Consider the following 23,217-nt stretch of genomic DNA (forward strand, 5'->3'; position numbering starts at 1 on the left):
TATTTTAAAAAATCGTTTAAAAAATGATCTTCCTTATAAAAATAAAACTACTTTTAACCAACTTACATAACTTTTGGAATATGATTAGTTTCGTCACACGTACATTTATACAGATTTTTCTTAACTTGTTATTATAAGGGGTAATTCTGGAGCAGAATCAAAATTAAAAATCGAAAAAAAAAAATTTTTTAAACTGACGTCTTTTTTTTTTTTTTTTTTTGCCGCAAAGAGAATTTGGGACGCCGAAAACGTACAAAAATCATTTTTAATAAATTCTATTGTAATAAACTAAATCTGGCGGTTAAACAAAAAATAAAACACTTTACAACTTTTTTTTTTTTTTTTTTTTTAATTAAATCTTAATATCCATGTTTTGACAAATATTGAAACAAATATTTTAATCTTAATTTTTTTTCCATTCATTAAAAGAGAGAAAAAAAAACTGTATTTACCTGGCGTTGCTGGAGTAGAAAAAGGCTTAGCGAAAAATAATTCATAAGTTACAAATTTTCTTTTTTATTATTATTACTTTTTTTTAATTCGTTTTAGTTTTTCATTATTTTATTTTGATTCGATAAATATTCCATTAACAGTAATAAAAAAAAAAAACAATTCTATGTGTATTTATTAAAGTTACGTATAGGCGAAAACACACGAGATCTTGTGTGAGTTTTATTCAAGTGTATATGACTACAGAATAGTGTGTGTACATCATTTTTTAACGAAAAAGATTAATGTCGTGTGTGTGTGTGTGTGTGTTTAAATATATAAATGTTTATATCCTTCTTATTTATTTATTAGGTACCGGTACAGTTTAGTCAAGATTAAAAAATGAAAGTATCGAAAACAGGTTATATTGCACGTATCCGTTATGGAACGAAGTTCTCCGAAAAAAAAGATTTCACTTAATTTCATCAAGTATTTTTTTTGTTGTTGTTGTTTTTGTTTTACAGCGAAAAAACAATTTGTTATGATACCGAGCAAAAGGTTCGATTTTTAGGAAGAAAAGCTAGAATTAAAGAAGGGGAGGGAGTATCGGCGTTTTACATGGAGTTATCTCCCCATGGCGTGTTCAGCAAATTTCACAATGGCTGACTTCAACGCGCTCTCATAACATGTTTTTCAGCTAAAAAAACTACTCGATCAAATTAAATTATTTTTTTTTCGGAGATCTTCAGTCCAAAACGAATACGTACAATATAAGCTTTTTTCGATATTTTCATTTTTGAATGTCTTCACTAAACTGTACAAGTACCATTTATTCTTATTTGTTGACCTATAAAAATACAAAGTGTCTTTAAAAAATCTTTTGGGATTATATATATTATATACACTAGCAGGTAGACCTAACGTTGCCCAGGAATGAATGATAATCAATGAATGTTTTTCGCACTCCCATATTTTTATCGGTGAACTTGCCAATTTTACAATCAAATCGAATGATTGCCTGCTCTAGTTGGGGACCCATCGCAGTGCACCGGAATTTAGCATCTCATGCCTCCCTGCAGTGACTAAGTTCACAATACATTATAGTCTACATTGCAGTGAAGAGAACCTACTGTTGATTTTATAAAATTATGTTTGATATACAATGGCTTGAACTGAAGTTAAAAACGCAAAAGTCAAGTATCAAGCTTCAATTGTGCTCTAAACAGAAACATTCATTTCGAACGCGCTTCTGTCATATAAAAGAGCCTACCGTTGATTTTATATGTCTGGCCTTATTGCTTGTGTGGTAATAAAACTTTTCAAGTGCACTTGTTAACTTTCGTAAAAATCGCCTGTTCATTCTTTCATTGGATTATTTGGATTATCTATTCTTATGGAAGACATTTTGATAAAAAAAAAAAAAAAAAAAAACTATCTAAGAACACTGCCAGGCACATAAAGTACATTTATGTAAAATTCATAGGGAACGAACTAACACACAAAGTTCCTTTTTACAATTTTTTTTTTTTTTTTTTTTTACATTTTCACCCCAAACAAGGCATATTGCCGCTTTGATGCAGGGGGCTACTATCATGGACCTAAGTTGCAGGGGTACTATGTAGGGAGTTTAGCAGAAAGCTATCTGTTCACATTACACTTGAACTTCTATATGTCAGTACAGTTGGGAAAGCAGGAAACCGGAAGACAATTCTAAAATCCTGCCATTCTGGTGAAAGAAGCTATTAGAGTAAAAGGCTTTCTTACATCTAGGGATCTCAACTGTGTAGGGGTGGGACTTCGCTGCTTGTAGGGTTTGTTGGGGGTATTTTCGTCGAGGGGGTACAAGTGCTTGTAGTTCGTTAGAGCATCCACCATTAAAATACTTGTAAAACAGGGAGAGGGCTGCAACATTTCGTCGGTGGGACAGGGGCTGAAGTTTAGATGACAATTCAGGACCTATTAGGTTGGCGACTCTCTTTTGGACCCTGTTCCAGAGCGAGAAACTAGTACATATATATATTAGGAGAGAACTTGATTGCCTACTAGACACGATCCTCGAGTGTCGAAGGTCTCCCTGTGCAGGAGTTTAACAACCTGGCACGTTGATAGCTTTCCCTACATGCAAACTCTGACTAAACATTTAAAATCTGTGCCTAAACCTAAGTGTAGATTCCATGAACAAAGCTTCTTTCTTAGAACTGCACGCCTGTGGAATTGTCTTCCGTTTTCCTGCTTTCAAACAATATGGTTGTCTTTAAGTCCAACGTAAACAAGTTCTTGATGAGCCGTTCCACTTAAGTTAACTTCTTATTAAGTAAAGCTTCTTATTAACCATATTGGACAAGTAAGACAGGTGGTTGTCAAGCCTAAGATTGCTAGATATCATTACTCTTTGATAAATAAATCTCACAGACAGGGACAGGAGAGAGGCATCTAGAGGACAATAATGCAACTGTTTTTTAGGGGGTTGAACAGTATACCACAATCCCTTACACACTTAAATGCAAAAACAAGCAGTGACTGCAGGTATAAGACACTATAAGGGTCTGGGGATGACACAAATTTCTGTTTCATCAGCATATGAAGCTTAAGAACAAAGTCGAGTCATTGCAGTTAAAATGAGATGTTGCACTGTCCACAGAAAGCTCTTTCGATAAACAGTCAGCAACTAAAGTTCCTTGCAACAGGTCAGAGAAATTGGACGAAAACTAGATAACTACATTAAATCCGTTGCCAAGGCTGCTGGAAAAATGGTGGGATACTTCTATCGATCCAGTAGATATCTCACTACTGATGCTATTCTCTATGTATATAAGAGCCAGGTCCGTCCAAGAATGGTGTACTGTTGCCACATCTGGGAAGGAGCTGCTAGAAAGGAATTATCCTGCCTTGATAGAGTTCAAAATAGACTTCGTAGCCTTGTGGGGGATGTCCTTTTCTCTTCCCTGTAACTTCTTTCTCACAGAAGAGATGTTGCGAGTTTGTCTCTGCTTTATCGTTATTTTCATGGCAGGCGCTCAGCTGAGCGCCATTGTTTGGTTCCCCGCCCCCCGCCAAACTTTCACAAAAAACACCCGTCTAGCAGAAAACACTATCACTAGTTTCCCCCCACTCTTGTCTGTGCCTAAACCTAAACGTAGATTCCATGAACAAAGCTTCTTTCTTAGAACTGCACGCCTATGGAATTGTCTTCCGTTTTTCTGCTTTCCAGCTGACTACAATATGGTTGTCTTCAAGTCTAACGTAAACAAGTTTTTGATGAGGCGTTCCATATAAGTTATCAAATTTACCGAATCTCCATTACTAACGGTTACTATATTGTCCAATTTCTACTGTACACTCTTTAACCCTTACCATCGAGTGGCCTCTTGGCCTTGATAAGTGGCGATGCCTATGTAAAAAAAAAAAACTATGATCTGCCACTTTTGCACTTGTAGACTGGAACCACTTCCATAGAAGAGGTATGTGACCAGATATAAACGACAGCTTAAACAGCTAAAAGGCTTCGATAATGAGTGAGCACACCGATTGAGCAGAATATTGCGAACATTATCCCGTTCCATATTCTTTCCAAGATAAAATTGGTTCAGTTTCACAAAATAATATCCGGCGTGAACTGAATATCAATCAATAAGTAAGGGTGCACATATCTACGCTGGCGAAGCATAATGTGCTGTACTCGAGGGAATTGTACCTGCATAGTGCTGATTAAGTAACATTGCTTTATCAAATGATGGGTGTTTTGTTTTTGTTTTTTTTGTTTTGTTTTTTTTTTATTACATTTTCACCCCAAACAAGGCACATTGCCACTTTGGTGTAGGGGGCTACTATCAGGGGAAACAACTACTGGGGTACTATGTAGGGATTTGGGCAGCAAGATGTTGGTTCACGTTGCCCTTGAACTTCTGCATGTCAGTACAGTTGAGGAAGCAGTGACCTGGAATGGAATTCCAAAGTCTAGCGGTTCTGGGGAAGAAACTACTGGAGTAGAAAGATCTTTTACATCTAGGGATCTCTACAGTGTGGGGGTGGGATTTTGCAGCTTGTCGGGTCTGTTGAAGGTGTTCACATCGTGGGGGCACAAGTGTTTGCAGTTCATCAGAGCATTCACCATTAAAATATTTGTAGAACAGGCAGAGGGATGCTACATTTCGTCGATGGGACAGACGCTGAAGCTTAGATGCCAGTTTAGGGCCTATCAGATTTGCAACTTTTGAACCTTGTCAAGGAGCGAGAGACTAGTAGTAGCCGATGCACCAGCCCAAATATGACAGCAATACTCTATACATGGGCGAATGGTTGCCTTATAGAGGTACAGGATACTTTCGGGTGTTAGTAGTTTTCTAGCACAGTAGAGAGCCTACCTTCCTTGCAGCAGCCCTGGCAATGCCTTCGATGTAATTGTTCCAACTCATGTTTCCTGTGAACGTTAGGCCAAGGAGCTTGAAAGATGTATTCTCAGATAAAGAGTCGTTGGCCATTGCTATAGGTGGTAGAGAAGGTTTCTTTTAATTATTGAATGAAACTAGTTTAGTCTTGGCGGCATTGAACGTGACCATCCATTTTTGTCCCCATTCCACTACAGATTGGAGGTCATCCTCTAGTGTTTCTGCCATTTCTTTAGATATATGTTCATTTGTGTTCCTGTCATGCCTGTTATAGAGTGTGGTGTCATCAGCATATATACCCATCTCAGAGGCAATTTTGTCGGGGAGGTCATTTATGAATATCAGGAACAATTGCGGTCCAAGGATAGAACCCTGGGGCACCCCCGCATTTATATCATATTGTTTAGATGTACGACTGTCGAGGACAATCTGGATTTTACTCTTATCTAAGAAGGATTTAATTATGTTAAGTATTCTACCAGTGATACCGTATGATCTAATTTTCCTGAGGAGACCCTCATGCCATACCCTGTCAAAAGCCTTAGATATATCTAGAGCTACCGCTCTGCCCTCTCTCGCTTTGTCCAGTGAATGTTATATACGTTCAGAGATTACAGTTAGGATGTCTGCTGTGGAACGGGCATGTCTAAATCCATATTGTTGGTCAGTCAGAAGTTTAGCATCTGTAAGGTGATGGACTAGAGCATGGTTAATTAAGGTCTCAAATATTTTGGCAAAAAGTGGGAGGAGGCTAATGGGGTGATAATTTAATGGGTCAGTTCTTTCGCCAGAATTCTTTAATACTGGTACCACAGAAGCAGTTTTCCAACAGCCCGGAAAGCAAGATTCATAAAGGCATTTGTTGTAGAGTTTGGAGAGAACTGGAGCTACTTCGGCTGAGCACTTTTTTAATAGCACAGCTGGGATGAGATCGGGTCCACATGCTTTTGAAGTGTCAAGGTTTTTTATGATTGGCTGTAACAATTCTGTCAGATTGGTAAAGAATGGCGTCAGGCACCAAAGAAAACTTTTTGGCAAGTCGCCAATAACTGCATGACGAGGAACTGTCAACAATCTTGTTATCATGGTAATGATAACTACCTGTCTTAATATACTTTATTTAAGAAGACAGCTGGTTTTGTACGTTTCGAAACAGTTGTAGATCATACTCAGAACCGTAAGATCGATATCGAGCCCAGGCAAATTTCTTAATCGGGGCAAGTGTCGGAATTCTAGTGTTACAAATAGCAACGAACAATTATGCGATCTTGCAGCAGGTTTAGGCACATGAGCAAGTATTTCTGAGCAGAGTTGAGAGGTTAGAAAATTGCAAGCAATATATATATATATATATATATATATATATAAAAGAACTGTAATGGATTTGAATATCCAATATGTGTTGACCCCCACTCCTGGGGCTCCTTGATTTTTGAGAACTTCAACTAAAGTAAAATGAAACTAATATATATAATTAGTATTATGCAAAGCTCTCTGTTTATTTGTTTGTAAATAAACAAGCAGATCGAGCACTGTAAAAGCGGTGAGCAAGTGTCTGTATGAATGGGCATTTCATGAGGTCATTTACGGGCACCGATTTCATGGGTCAGAGGTTAGAACTGTCGACTACCAACTAAATGGTTGAAGGTTCAATCGTTGGATGGGGATGGGTGCTAGTCTAGCCACAGTGATGAGCTGTGATACAGCAAAACAGTCTATGTAGATGAGATTTTATATATATATGTGAGAGAGCGAGATTTCTTTTTAAGATCAGTGAGAGAGCAACCCAGCAGAGTGCTCAATTAAAAAAAATTGAGCAATAAGAGCATAGTATTTATATATTCTAGAATATCAGATTTGGAATCGACGATACCAATGTTGTTCTGATAAAGCAGATATTTATAGTAAATCAAAGGAAACATTATTTAGAATAAATACTTTAAAAGACAGAGATTTGTATTTTGTTCTATATAAAAGGTTTATATCTCTATATTAATATGATAGCGTGTGTTATTTTCTGTGTCATGCTTATATCTGGGTTGGTTAATTGTTATGTACTTTTATTTCTCGTCATAAATAATTTTACCAAGAATTCCTCATAAGTTTTGGTTATGGCTGAAGGAACTCGAGTTATATATATATATATATATATATATATATATATATATATACACACACACACACACACACATTTTTTTTATAAGTTTTATTTCGGTTTCAATTCAAGCTAATGCATCCAAGTCATATGGATATTTTTTTTTTTTTTTTAAATCACAACTTTATAATATATAAAAATCGACAGAACATTAACTCTATAATAATATATACAATATCATATTTAAGCGTACTTTACAACCAGGCTTTGCCGGGTGTTCGTGCTAGCTTAGATAAATACTTTTGCAGTTTTAACAAAAAAGCTACAATAACATCAGAGTGTCTCCATTTACGCTGAACATCTACAGAATGCCAACATCAATATATTAAATATGAATGAGTCCTCTGTGGAATTTCCACAGGTCCCGCTAGTATATATATATATATATATATATATATATATATATATATTTAGGAATATGAATCAGCTGAAATGTACACCAGGCATTTATAACAAAAGCAAACATGATTTCTAAAACGAGAACATGACAAGGTCACAAAAATGAAATATAGCATATGATGCCCTTTTTTACCTTCAGGTGGCAAAGTAAGGGAGATAACTTATTTTTAGATTTTTTTGGTGTTTCTTCTATTATAATAGTGAAAATTTAAATATTGAATTTCAAGTAAAATCAATGCTATATATTTAATTAGCAGGGGTGCTCAGCGTTGCCCAGGTGTTTGGAGCAAAAAAAAAAAAAAAAAAAAATGGTAGTAGGCATGCAGGCTCGAACTTGTAACGCATAGGCAAAAAAGAAAGTGAAAGAAAAGTTGACATCTTACCGCTACGCTATGACGTCATAGGAAGTGAAAAGCATTCAAATTTATCAATCAAAAAGTTGACTTGCTGGTGCAAAAATGAACGTCTTGCTGGACGCCAGTTAAGCTGTCAGCTTTCTGCTGCCCCATACTTGTTTCTCCATGATGTTGGGGAAAACCAGCTTCTTCCCAAAAAGGGGGAGCTCTGGCAGTGTGCAAATGAATAGCAATTGTCTGATATGAAGGGTTTCCCGCACATTGATCAAAGCTAATTGACTTTCTGGGCATCCCGGCCAAGAAGGCCAATGAATGACGTTCACTTTTTTTAATTTATGTAATTATTTGGATTTGGCAGGTGCCCGTTTTAATGAGTTAATGAGGTCAAGTTTGACTGCGGAATAGTATTCATTTACTGCTGAATGCTCCCCCCCCTCGAAGATGTTATAGGAAAAAGACTAACCCACATGCGACGAGCGACAAATAATATTTATCTTCCTGAAATCGAGCAAATTAAATAGACAGGCGAGCTTCGTTGTTAACTGAGATATTACGATTTATATGTGATATAAAACGTTTTAAAAAGTTGTTAAGCGAGCGACCGCTTCTCTGAAAGAAACCTTTTGTAGACACAGAAAAAGCGAACACACATACATACATACATACATACATACATACATACATTTTCGCTTTTATATATATAGACTAGCGTTGGGTACCCGGCGATGCCCGGGTGTCTTGAGGTAAATCAAAACTCGGGGGAGAGGGGGGTAAATAAAAAAAAAAAATGTTTTGGTAGGTAAGTATGAGAATCGAACCCGTACCCTTGAGTTGAAAATTAATGTGTGAAAAAAAAAAAAAAAAAAAAAACGGGCGACGTTACCCATTAGGCCACCGCGACATACATACAACATACACAGGTTTGAATTTATTTATTGAACTATAAAAACAGGCGTGCGCAATAAAAGTTAACTCTGCTGCTTCCATTTGACCTAATTAAGAAGGTCAAATAGAAGTGACACAGTTGTTTACCCAATTTTGTTTTTCCCCCAACAGATGTTGGGGAAGGGGAACCAGCTCCCAATTGTCCAGATTGAATAACAATTGTCTGATGTACAACATTGATCAAAGCTGATTGCTTCTGGACATTTTCCGGCGCAATGCCGAGAACGTTGTTCGTTGTTAACTTTGAATTAGTTTCGCTTTTTATACGAAAAAGCCTCATCAACACGCGAGAAGCCAAAATAGCAATAATTTTGTAAAAGTCGACGTAAATAAATCTAGATGCGACGCGCTTTCCCAAATCGTACATATTATTTAGGACCCATATAAACAGTTGTAAGCTATCGTAACGACCTCGGAACCGTGTGCGAGAAAAGCTTTTTGAAGACATACACGAAATGGTCACACACATTTTGCCTTTTATATATAAAGACTAGCGAGGGTACCCGGCGTTGCCTGGGTGTTTGGAGGTGTGTGTGGTTTTGAGTAAATCAAAACTCCGGAGAAGGGGGGGTTAAAATTTTTTTTTAAATGTTTTGGTCGGTAAGTATGAGGATCGAACCCGAACCCTTGAGGCAAAGTTGTAAATTAAAGTGTGAAAAAAAAAAAAAGAGTGCGACGTTAACCATTGAGATGCTAACGGAAACAGTTTGAATTTATTTATTTACTTAAATTAGCAGGTTCACGTTTTAATTACTTAATGAGGTCAACTTTTGACTGCGGGGTAGCATTTCATTTAGTGCGGAATGCTTTCTTCCCCCCCCCAAGACGTTGGGGTAGGGGGAAACAGCTCCAGTTGTCGAAATTGAATAGCAATTGTCTTCTGATATAAGGAAATAATATTACCACATTGATCAAAGCTGATTGCTTTCGGACATTTCCGGCGATCGAGACCGGAAAAATAACGCAAGAATTAGTGTCGTTTTTATTATAGGAAAAGGCCTAACCCACATTTGGCGAGCGAAAACTGTTGAATATTTATCTTCCCAAAGTCGAGCAAATTAAATAGACAGGCGAGCTCCGTTGTTGTCTGAGATATTACGATTTACATGTGTTTTAAAAAGTTGCTAGGCGACCGACCGCTTCTCTGAAAAAAGCCTTTTGTAGACATACAGAAAAAGCAAACACACATGCATTTTCACTTTTATATTTATAGACTAGCGAGGGGTACCCGGCATTGCCCGGGTGTTTTTCATAATCAAAACATCGAAAAAAAAACACAAAAAAACTAATGTAAGGCAAACAAACGATGTTAAATGTAAAAATCGAAAAAAGAAAACAGAACAACTAAACATTAAAACTAACCCCCCCCCAAAAAAAAAACGTGTAAAATGGCTTGAATAAGCCTGGTTAGATATTAAAATTTAAAAAAATCGGTGGGTACCCGGGTGTTTTTGGGTGTGTGTGGTCAGTCGGGGGTGTTAATGAAAATCTAAGAATAAGCGAAGTAAAAAAAAAAAAAAAAAAAAAAACAGAAAAATGAACGTTACATGAAAAATGGCATAAATAACACTGGTTCAACATTTCAATTTAAAAAAATCGAAAAAAAAAAATAAATAAATAAAAATAATAAGACATCTCACACCACGATTCGAACCCAAAACGTCTAGATAATGACCCAACGCTCTAATCAACTAAGCTAACATGACGTACATGAAATTTAGTCAGTTCTTCAACTATTTAAACTAAATCAGGTCATGACGTCATCTGACGCATGCGTAGATTCAATCTTGTCATGAGAGGACAGTTTTTGTTGACCCCCCCCCCCGCCCTGTAGAAAATTGTTGATTTCAGGGTGAGAAAATTAACGTTTTTGGCCAATTTTCCGATATTTTTCGGGCGAAGGATGGAGCTTCAATATGATACCAAGTTTGTCAATTTTTGTTCTGTCTGACGAAAGTTTTTAGCGGACACACAAACACACATACAAACAAACACATTTTCGCTTTTACATATATAGACTAGCGGGGGTACCCGGCATTGCCCAGGTGTTTGGAGGTGTGTGTGTGTAGGAGGGAGGGGTAAAGAATAAAGTATAAACACACACACTAACACACGTTTTCACTTTTATATATATAGTCATGTTGCAATAATGAGCATATCCAAAAATTACAAAAAACGATGAAGTAGAAAATTAATTATTAATGAAAATAGTTTTCAAAGACAATTTGGCAAAAATTGAATTTTGCTAAAAAAAGAAACCAGAAAGTTAGAATCGCAACAAGGAAGATAAATATTTTCCGAAAAATTGGAAAATCGTAGGAAAATTTGTCTTTAAAAAATGTTTTCATTAATAATTAATTTTCTTTATTGTTTTTCATAATTTTTGGATATGTTCATTACTGCTACATAAGTAGATAGCATTTGTTTCACTTGAAATTCAATATTTCGAATTTTGTTACAATAATGAAGATGAACCGATGATTTAAATCGAAGGGTGTCTTAAAAAAATGCAAAAATATATTCACGCGTTCATTGGTATCAGTGTTTTTGTTTTTTATATTTGTTGCATTTGTTTAAACATTCTGTTTGAATAAAAAACAATTTATAAATAAAATCATGTATATTTTGGGTCATTACAAAAACTCTAAATAAAGCAAAACGCCATATTCAAATTTCGCTCTAATAATGGAAAAATGCATTTTTTTTTTTTAACAAATGATTGCAATGTAGATTGTATACTCCAGAGGGAACAGGGTCACAACATGGAATACGTACTCTATATTTGATGGCTCAACGCTGTAGACGCTAAAGAGAATCAACTCCGGCAAACACAAGGGACCCTTATTCTAAGTGGGGATGAATCATTGCCTTGTAAAGCAAATGCCATGCATGAGGAATTTGGTAGCTCAGGATATGCAACACATAAAGCTCCCTATTAATTCTGTTGGATATATAAGTGGTCACCGAACCTTATATTGCTATTACTCAATGAGATAGTTATGACATTTCGAGAAAGGCACATATCTTGAAACCAAATCCCATGGATAGGGACAGGAGAGATGCATCTAGAGGACAAAAGTGCAACTGTTTTTGCTGGGTTGAACATGATGGCCCAGTCCTTTGCCTGTTCAGACATAAAAACAAGTAGCAACTACAGGTATACCGATATGCTATGTAAGGGTGTGACACAGAAATTTGCGTGTCATCGGTATAAGAGCTTGGGAACACAATGAGATGTTGCACATTCCATTAATGTCAGCAGATTGTTGATGAAAAGGAAAAAAATAACATTGACACAATAACACTTCCCTACAGCACTCCAGCTGAGACAGGAAGCTCATCCAACAAATAGCCAACGACCAAAGTAGCCTGCAGCCGATCAGACAAATTGTTGCAGATTCAATACCAAATAAGGGTAGTTTCTGCTGCAGTGAGGAACAGTTCCAAATGTGTTGGCTAGATCTAAAAAATGCAAAAATTGTGCATTTCTTAGCCTCATGTTTTGAGGCCAAGTGTCGATAAAGACAGGCAGCTTGATTCGCAATAGAGTGTGATTTTAGAAAACCAAACAAATGGATGAATGAGCTTACTTTAAAAGGTGAAGTAAGGCAGTCGTTTACAATGTGCTCTATGACTCTTGCCAAGACAAGAGGTCAGAGAAATCGGATGTTAGATAACTTTGATCTATCACCTTATTTTGTCTATAGTAATAAATGTTTGAACATTTTTTAAATTGCCCCCTCCCTTTTTTTTTTGAGTGTTCATTTTTTTGCAGACTGTTATCCTCATCCTCATAATACTTGTTGTTTCACCACATTTCAACCAACTTATCCTCTGGCCTTCTTTAGGTGCTCATGAAGCAATGGATAGAGACGTTGAGTCCCTACAGTTCCAGATGAGCATTGTTTTTTGTTTTTTTTACACGGTGGTCACCACTTATCAAGGCCCGGAAGCCACTCAAGGATAAGGGTTATTGCAAGTACAGTACGTTAGTGTGGAGATTTGATGAAGTGTTTACTTAAGGGGCGGTTCATTAGGAATTTGTTAACGTTGGACTTGAACACATCCAAGTTGTAGTCAGGTGGGAAGCAGGCAGACGGAACAGAGTTCCACAGGCGTGCAGTTCTAAGAAAGAAGCTTTGTTCATGGAATCCGCGTTTTGATTTAGGCACAGATATAGAGTGGGGGAAATTTTTCACAGTGGATTCAACTAGACGGGTGTTTTTCGTGAAAGATTGGCGAGGGGGGACCAGAGATTGGAGTTCAGACGAGCACCTGCCATGGAAATAACGATAAAACAAGGATAGGCTTGCAACGTCTCTTCTGTGGGAGAGAGGTTACAGGGTAGAGAAAAGGGCATTGGCCACTAAGCCACGAACTCTATTTTGTATTCTGTCAAGGCAGGATAGGTTGTTTTAGCAGCTCCTGCCCAGATATGGCAGCAGTATTCCATCCTTGGACGTACTTGGCTTTTATATAGATAGAGAATTGCATCAGTAGTGAGATATCTTCTAGAGCGGTAGAAGGATCCCACCATCTTTTCAGCGACCTTGGCAACAGACTTGATGTACATGTTCCATTTCAGATCAGGAGTAAAGGACAAACCCAGCAGCTTGTCAAAACACGGGGCTTCTCCTAGACGAGAGCGATCAATTTCAATTCATGCCAGATGGGGATCAGAGCGTTGATGATGTAAAGATAGGAGTTTGGATTTAGATGCATTAAAGGTAACCAGCCACGTCTTCCCCCACTGAACCATGCACTCGAGATCAGAGGAGAGAGAATCAGAGAGAAGTTTGTCATTTACATTGTCATTATCTGAAGTTTCAATCCAACCCAAAGCAAGCTAGAGGGTTAGTTGACCAAAAGATGGTGAGACGACAACAACTATGGAAGGCAGTAATTACTGAGGATACAGTTACAGACTCAGTATTCCTATCCCGTCACGGTTAACCACCTGAAGAAGGCCAGAGGATAAGTTTGCCGAAATATGGTGAAACGACAACTATAAAGGTGAGGATAACAATCTGCAAAAAATTGAATACTCAAATTATGAATCCTCATCCCAAAGGATTCCAAAATAAAAAATAAAAATAGAAAATACTTTTTTTTTTAATAATATTTTTTTCTGTTTAACTATTAAAATCAATAAAAGTAATCAATTAAAGAAAAAACGAAAAAGAACTATTGTAATAAAGGCCAATGTGCACTAAAATACCAATTAAAGACTTATCTTTCAAAAGCTAATTTTAAAAAGTTATTTGGTCTGTTTTGAATGAATATCACATTTAAAATCGTCGCTGACAAATAGTTTTTATATTATAACCTTTATTACCCAATGTATTCTGTATCGTTTTCACTGGTCGCCATGTTGGTTTGTGTGCCTGAAAACCAACATGGCAACCAGTGAAAAAAATATGGAATACATTGGATAATAAAGGTTTTAATTTTTAAAAAAAAAAAAATATCGGCAATAATTTTAAATGTGATGTTCGTTCAAAACAGAGCCAAACACCCCTAAAAAATCAAGACAGTGGCAAAAATAAGACAAAGTACAGCAAAGGCCTATCTTAAAATTCAATACAAATTTTAGTAGTTCCTCATTGCAAAAAAGGAATGCCCGTTTTGCCTCTGAAATAGAGTTGGTAACAATCTCGAACGGTCTTTTATCATCTGTCTTCGAAGATCGGTGATTACAGCCGTTTGGAGGGGTTGGTATGATGCCTTCTGTAGATGTGTTCGATTTTCAACCACAATCATCATCAAGAAGTTCATAAATTGAATTATTATTATTAATACGTTTTTAGTTCTGACCTTAAAAGGAAGTCTCTGTTAGACATATAACTTAGCCAAATCATTAGGCTAAATATAAGTATCAAGGAAACCAGAATAAAAGGCGTCAAATGCCTTATATATGGAGAGTTAAGTTCCATAGATGTTTCTCCCTCGGTTGCTTTCTGGAACTAAAAAGAAAAGTATGCAAAAAAAAAATCAAAAAGAAAAACGCCAAAGCGAATCGCTCCGCAGTAAATTAATCAACCAATTTGATTGGTCTAAAACAAAGGATAGTGGGAGGCATGCTGTGATCGTGGAATTTCTGACAAGCTTTGTACATGTCATCTGTGTTTAGATTTAGGCACAGATAGAGTGAGGGTAATCGTATGTAGTGGTTGTAGCTAGTTGAACGCTTTTGTGAAAAAGTCTGGCAAGGGGGAACCATACATTGGAGTTCAGTCGAGCACTTGCCATGAAAATAGCGGTAGAGCAAAGACAGGCTTGCAACGTCTCTTTTTGTAGGAGGTTGCAGGGAAGAGAAAGGGCATCACCTACTAGGTTTTAAAGCTGGTTCTGAACTATCAAGGCAAGACATGGAGTTTCCCCAAGACGAGAGCCATTAATTTCAATTGAAGCCTAACAGGGGTCAGAACGATTATGATGAAAAGAAAGCAGCTTAGTCTTTGATGCATTAAAATGCAGTTTTCTAGATATTAAGACACTTTTTCCAATGTATTACTTAATAAATGTCGACGACATTCGCCATTCTTAACATGGGGAGGAGGGTGTGTTTTGTCACACGTATGCGCATTAGTACTTTTCAACTGAGAAAAAAATATGGCCACCAGTGCAAAACATAAGGGAGTACATTTACTAATAAAGATCTTTATAGCCAGAAAACTACTTGTCGGCACAAAATTTAAATGTGATATTCGTTTTCAACATACTCGAAAACCTAATCAAGTCATCATTTTAAAGGTAAGTGGAAAGAAAGTAAAAAAAAAAAAAAAAATACCCACTAATATTATTGCTTGTTTCACACCAAACATATAGATCCTTAATCCTAAATATCTGTGACAATATATATTTATTATAATGGTAATAATTATTATTAAAATAAAACGCCAAAATCAAACAACAAATACGGTGAACTAATGTTATGTCACCAGATTGGAAAATCAGATATTTTGGGAGAATCAACGACAATTTTATTCAATTTTTGGTACTTGTTTAGTTTAATCAAAGCATTAAAAAATGAAAATATTGAAAAAAAAAAATTATATTGTACGTACTTGTTATGGAATAAAGTTTTAAAAAAAAATCACTTTATTCGATAAAGTAGTTTTTTCTTTGTTTTTTTACATAGGAAAATCAAACTTTAATGAGATCAATCGAGTCGCCGCCATTTTGTTTATTTCGCAGATGGGACGCCAGGGGAAGATAACTCCAATCACCACTTAAAGTTTGTCAACATTTGACAAAATTGTTTTGAAACAAAGGCAGAAAAAATACCTAGATAAATATCTTAGATTTTTTTTTTTCACTTATTTTACCGTTTGTCCTTTTTAATCCTTTTCATTGTGTCCTTTGTTAATCACTTTACGTTTAAAAGTACCCCTCCTCCTTCGCAAAACAAGATGGCCGCGACTCGATCGATATCATTAAAATTTGATTTTCCTCTGTAAAAAATAAAAATAAATAAATAAAAACTACTTGATCAAATTAAGTGATTTTTTGTATGAAAACTTCATTACGTATGATTTTTTTCCTATATTTTCATGCCTTGATTAAACTAAACAAGTACCCAATTTTTGGTGCTTATTTAGATTAGCACTTTATAACTGCAATTAAAAGTAAAGAAAATACAAAAAGCCTGCTGATGTACGTACTCGTTACAGAACGCAAATGTCATATTCCAAAAACTACGTAAATCGATCAGCTTAAAAAAAATAAAAAATAAAAAAATTTAAAAAAAATAAAAATTTACGATTTTTACTGATTTTACTAAATGTAAGGCGGAGTTTTCACCTCTCGTCTCCCCATTTTATTTCATCGGATTTAATCATGGCGGACGAAAACATTACGACTTGCTGAGGCATAAAACTTGATTTCCTTGAATAAAAAATCAAAATCAAAAAATGCTTGATGAAATTACGTGATTTTTGGAATATTTCATCTTCGTTTAGTGACTGGTACATACAGACGTTTCTGTATTTTTTTTTTTTTTTATTGTTTAATAACTGCCACAAGTGCCCATCTGAATAAGCACCCAATTTTTTAATGCTATTTAGAATTAAACTTATTTCCAAAACAAAAGTACAAAAATGTCTTTAAAAATAAAACTGGATACAAAACGAAGATGTCATAGTCCAAAAATCACGTAAATTGATTAAATAGATTTTTTTTTTTAGGTAAGAAGATCAAATTTTATAATGAAGCGGAACGTTGTTTTAATCCGCCATGTTTAATAAATACGGAAGAGACAACTCAAAAATAAGTATTTCTTCTGAAAGAGGTCAGTACACTGATTCTCATAAACTTCCGATTCCATATCCAACTACTTGTGTAGATTTAACAAAATAAAAGAAAGAAAAAAAAAAGGTTAAATAGTAGAGTATAATATTTCTTTCTTTGATACTAGTATAGTTTATCGCCATTTTTTTGGGGGGGCCCCTGTCATCAGAAGAGACCAAAGAATGAAATAAATAAAAAAAAAAATTAAAAAATTAAACTAGATGATGATAACTTTCGGAAAGAACTAATTACTATATATATATATATATGTAGTATAAACAACCTCTCCATGTTAAGAACGGCTTTCAGAATAACACCCCACCCTCGAAAGCCGTTCTTAACACGGAGAGAGAGGGGTTATACTACGCTGAGGCATGTAACAATTAGTTCTTTCCGGAAGTAATCATTATATAGCTTAATTTTTTTTTTTTTTGTATGCTTTGGTCATAGTTTGAAATACTGATTTCTCCCTCTATTTCTAGCGACAGGTGCCCGAAAAGCAAAAAAATAGCGTCTCCATTTTCGGCGATAAACTGTAGTAGCACCCTTTTTTCTTTATTTCTGCTAAAACGGTTTTTAAAAATTTGTATTTCATTTAAGGGGTTTGTATTACTGTACGTACACAGATTCGAAAAAGTTGTCAAAAAACAAATATATAACAACTAAATGTTATGAAAGGCAAGATAAGTTACTTTTCTACCAAACTGGATATATTTTTCGTGTTTTTATTTAATGTAACATGTTTATTCAGCTCGAAAAACAGTGTTTACCGATGTATTCGAAAATTCAAGATGGCGCCTGACTCCCTCTTTAACACGGTAAGTATGGGAAAAGGTTATATAAATAAAAAACTAGACAAAATACTATTAAAAACCCGCCGAATATATGTCAAGCTATGTCACGGTAACAAATATTGAGTGAGTTTTTAACAGTATTTTATCCAGTTTTTTTTTATTTATAACACTTTTTCCCAAACTTACCGTGTTAAAGAGGTAGTCAGGCGCAGGCGCCATCTTGAATTTTCGAATAAATCGGTAAACACTATGTTTTTCGAGCTGAATAAACATTTTACATTGAATAAAAACACGAAAAATATATCCAGTTTGGTAGAAAAGTAACTTATCTTGCCTTTGATAACATTTATTTGTTTGTTATATATTTGTTTTTTGACAACTTTTTCGAATCTATGTGTACAGTAATACAAACCCCATTTACTACAATATATTTTTGATCAATAATCTTTTTTTAATTAAAAAAAAAATACTTTGATATTAAAATACTAATTGCAAAATGCATGAATTTTACAATTAGGAAATGTAAACAATACTTATTTTTTTATTTATTTATTTTATTGCCATTATTTAAAAATATTTAATAAAGTTCAAAGTGCTGCTGCTCTGCCGGCATTGTTTATAAATAAAACAGCTATTTAAATTTCTTTTTTGTTTAGCTTATTTTATAAAGTCCTGTATTGTTTAAAAATAAAATATTTATTAACATTAAGTGAAAAAGAAAACGAAACTCCTTATATATTTGCTTCCAATGAATGCTTCCCCACTGAGCAAATTAGGCACAAGGCCGCCGTTTTTTTTTTAATGTGAAGAGTGAATGGAGGGGGGGGCTGGTTGGTTGGTTGTTTTTGTTTTACGGCATATCAACCCTTTTCGGGTTATTTAATGCCGAATCCAAAGATTTTGAAGAAAAAATTTTTTTTAATAGAATATATTTGTTTTCACGTCGGTTTCTATTTAACCCATGGTTGGGACCCTAACAGGTACCACCACTCTGGGTCAGAGTGGACCTGGGAGCAATGGTAATTAAAGGGTGGCTGCACACTCCCCAAAGCCCACAAGCTGGGGCCCTCACCACTGGATATAGTTTAAGGTCATATCCAGGACCCCCATTGAGGGACTTTTACCCTCTGCAGGGGGGCAGTCGGCGTATTCTAATGCCCCACCAATAGGGCCAAGGAGGGGGGGGGGCAGTTGGGGAACTGGACAGTGACAATTGGTATGAAGGGTTTCACTTACATTGACCAAAACTAATTGCTCAAGAGCAATGGTCTTATCTATGGAGTTGCCTCTACATATAACTTTGATTGCAGCATCTGCCGAACAGATACTACACTTTGAATTACTTTGCATCCCGAGCCAGCCAGGACTTGGCGATATGCACCAAAATGAAACTCTTTAAGCAATCATATTGATTTCTTAACGGTAACCTTGGCAACTGTGAACCCTTTTTATGTTCCCTCCAGTCATGTAAGAGTTATAGCCCCTTTTTTCTGCCTTTTTTTGCAGAAATTAAACATCTGTAGAATTTCCTATTAAAATCGCTAAAAAAATAAATAAATAAACAGATGAATAAAAACTATTTTCTATAAAAAAAAATAAATAAATAAAATAAAAATAGACCTGTAGTACAGGTGGTCCATCATTTTTTCCACCTGTAATGCAACACACTTTTTAAATTTTTTAAAAAAAAAAAAAAAAAGGATTCCAACAGAGCGCTTTTGGTTTAGTAAAGCAAAAGCACTCTGTTGGAATCCTTTTTTTTTTTTTTCCAAAATATAACTAAGTATGGCACTTCTGCATGACAGTGACATGAGGCGAATGTGTGGATTTTAGTTTCAAGAACCGCCGATAGATGTCACTTCAGCCAAAGAACAAGGGTCGATAACTCCTCCTTTTCTAAACGTGCGTGCAAACTAAAACTACGTTTTGCTACATTTTATACAATCTTTCTGCACAAAAATAATTATCAAATCTCTATAAATGTTTTTAAAATTCAATTTTGCTATATTGACAAATTATATTTTGATATGTTTATTGTTTATACAACCTTACTGTGAAGAAAAAAAAAATTTAAATCTACCTTTGTGTAAAAAACATTTTTAAACCTGTTTCATGTTTTTAAAATTTTGATGTTTATACAATCTAACTGAAAAAAAAAATCTTTATGTAAAGATAAAAAAGTAATCTTAAATCTATATAAACGTTTCATATTTTTTAAATTCTATTTTGCTACATTTACAACCTAAAATTACATTTCAATACATTAAATCACTCATTGAAAAGAAATCATATTAATACATTAAATTATATTTTCATAGATTTTTTTTTTATTTAACAAATGTTTCGATTTTCATATATTTTTGTTATTTATTTCGTTATTATATATTTTTGCGTTATCGTACACACTTGTTTATATTTGAGGTTCATATAATGGCCGCTAGATGGCAGTTCTCTTTCTAAGAACAGGGGTCGATAACTCGTCTCTGCTGTTAATATGTCGCTGTCATGCAGAAGTGCCCTATGTTTGTTTCTTTGTTTTTTCAATTTTTTAAGCAGATTATTATCGACTGGACATTAATGTACCAGATTAATCACCCGAAAATGCTAAAAATTCAATATTTAAAGATTTTTAAGTTGCTCAATTTGTAATATGACCTTCAAGTAAATCGATCCCCTATAATGGATCCAGTCAATGTTTGAAGACCAAACTACTCTTAAAATGGCCAGATTCCATCAATTTGGCCTTTAAAAAGTCGCTCTGGCAACCCTGAAAATTTAGCCCTTTTTATTAGTTTGGCATTCAAACGTTGACTGGGGGGGTCGATTTACTAGAACGTTGTAAGCACCCTCTAAAAATATTTAAATATTAAATTTTTTGTATTTTTTTTTTTGGATGCATAATCTGGCAGATTAGGGTCCAATGGATAATAATCCGCTGAAAAAGAACGAAAAAAATATATCTATACATATAAAATGTGGGTGTGCAGTGCAGTGCTGCAACTGCACTGTTGTTACAGGTCCACAAAAATATTTGATCAATTTACGTGATTTTGGGAATATGACGTCTTGATTCCGTAACGGGTACGTATATGATAAAATTTTTCTGCTATTTAGGTTTTCTTATTAGGTTGTATTCTAAATAAGCACCAGTTTTTTTGTTTGTTTTTTTTTTTTATTTGTTTTAAATATGAAAAATAAAAATACATACCAGATTTTTGAGTTGGTTTTATGTTTGTTTTGTTTTTTTTCTTTCAGGATATTTTTGTCTTTCTGTTTTTAAATAAAATTATATTAGTTTTTATTTGTTGATTTTTTTTTTTTTGTCAATCACTTTTTTTTCTTTTTTTTTTTTTTTTTGCAACTTTAATAAATTTTTAATTAAAAATAAAATTTGGCTCATAAAAGTCTTCACATGTATATTTTTTTTTTTTCACTTCCAACTGGGATATCAGATAACCAAGTAAGAAATAATTACTTTTTAAGAAAATAGATTTTTAGAAGCCTTTTAAAAAAATAAACATGGCCAGCTAAATAAAAAAAATAATAATAATAGAAAGGTCAAAAATGATTAATTTTAAATTAAAAAAAAAAAAATTAAAATTAGAAAAAAGTGTAGAGGGGGTCTCAATACAATAGTGCTTCTTCCCCTTCTTCGTCGTCAGCAGATAAACAGCTGGCCGTCATTTAGATCTGTGGGTATAGTCGGATCCGAATTATCATGTCGAAGATGAGAAATTCCGTTTGCGAGTCGTGCACGATTGTTATTGTGCCACGTATTGTTATTGGGCCATGTTAAGCCGGCTACAAGAGTCGCCATTACCAAGGGCCCCTCTCTCTCTCTTTGCCTCTTCCTCTACCTTTCACCCACATTCATCCACTATGAAACACCTTCCTCCTACCACCTTTACGTTATTTCCTCCCACTTATCTCTTTTATCAGTCTTATGTCGTCTCTAAAAAAAACATTCCACTCTGTCTTCCTACTTCGTCTAATTCACTTACTCATACTCACCTCTTTATTTAATCTTATTCTATCTCTCTCGCTCTCGATTTCCTCCTACTCCGTCTAATTCACTTACTCATACTTATCTCTCTCCCCTCCTTCTCTCTCTCTCTCTCTCTCTCTCTCTCTTACTCTCTATGTATTTGCTCCTACCCGTCTAGTTGATCTACTCGCGTTCGGATATTTATCACTCTAATAAAAAGGCATCGCATCTCTTCCTACTCCGTCTCTTTTATTTACTCACACTCGTCTTTTTATCGGTCTTACTGCGTCTCTACTATTGCCTGCTACTCCTTCTATTTGACATGCTTACACACGCGCCTTGGTTATTCTCAATTTTCGCGTGTTATATTGACTTCCGGTTTCTACAACGTCCTGCTTTACCATAAATGCTTTGTAAAAGTTTCGGTTATAGTCAGTTACGGTACTTCCTTAATTCCGGTATGTCTGCTACCGGAAGCGGTGACAAGGCAAATCAGTTCGATTATTTTTATTGTTCTTCAGCATTTCTATTGTGAAGCTATTTATCGAAATAAAATATAAGAAAAGGACATTATTGAAAAATATACAATAAAACTTGGCATTTCTGCATTACATGGACGGTAGCAATTTTTTTTTCTGTTTTGGTACGTTTCTACTAAACTGTCGCCAGGTGGCGCTTCTTCTCTCAATTCAAATTGTTTATTAATTTAAAAATTAAAACTAACATATTGTTGATTCTTCAAGTGATGCCCCCCCCCTTCAAACTATATTTTGTTACAATGACAATTTTACTTTAATTCCAAAAATGTTTCGCAAAAAAAGCGCTTCTACACTATTGGACGAGATTTTGTAGTCGACAAATGGAGTTTTCAGATAAAATGTCGCAATTTATCTTGCTTCCAGATAAATTCGACGCTAAAGTAACTAAGCTGAAAAAAAGCATGAAACAAAAGATGAGGAGGGGTAAAGAATAAAATATAAATGCCTTGCTTTGAAACGAAGAAGAAACTTTATTTACAATAAGTTGCAAATTTTTCCCTTTGCGGGCATTAAACTTAAGAAACGCCAACGTAACATGTAATGAAAAAATAACAACACTGGTTCTTATAAAGAAGTTGTGTGTATCCATAAACGAATACAACAATAATGTAAAAAAATGGTATCTCCTAATCACACTCGCATATGAAATTAATTTTAGGAGCGTACTCACAATTGAAAGCCAGTCAGGCACGTGACTTTTTCTTTTTTTTGTTTAAAGTCCTTTTAGAACTTCCTTCCCCGCCATGTTCGCGTGCAAACCGTAGAGACACACATGAATTTCAGGAGCAAGACCTCGTTGCTTGTCCGGATAGGAAATTCCAAAATTCCTTGTCACGTAAAAAGGTATTTTCTTTAAAACAATTTGACTCCTTATAAAATACGTGCAAAACCGCAGCCACGTAGTTAATTTTCAGAAGTCTGTCTCGTCACAGCCGGGT

The 23,217-nt window shown here is 35.0% G+C and overlaps 1 protein-coding gene across 1 annotated transcript in view; it reads right to left on the reverse strand.

Moving 5' to 3' along the window:
• LOC145266333 (protein sel-1 homolog 1-like) overlaps positions 1-21,601 on the reverse strand; it is a 93,973-nt gene extending 72,372 nt beyond the window's left edge. The window contains exon 1 of the mRNA XM_080121920.1: positions 20,964-21,601. The gene's annotated coding sequence lies outside the window, so the exon portion shown is untranslated. The remainder of the gene's footprint in view (positions 1-20,963) is intronic.
• Positions 21,602-23,217: the final 1,616 nt, after the last annotated feature.

The sequence above is a fragment of the Euprymna scolopes genome, chromosome 41 (assembly GCF_053919585.1).
Source record: "Euprymna scolopes isolate OS-2025 chromosome 41, ASM5391958v1, whole genome shotgun sequence".
In the NCBI taxonomy this organism is placed as follows: Eukaryota; Metazoa; Mollusca; class Cephalopoda; order Sepiida; family Sepiolidae; genus Euprymna; species Euprymna scolopes.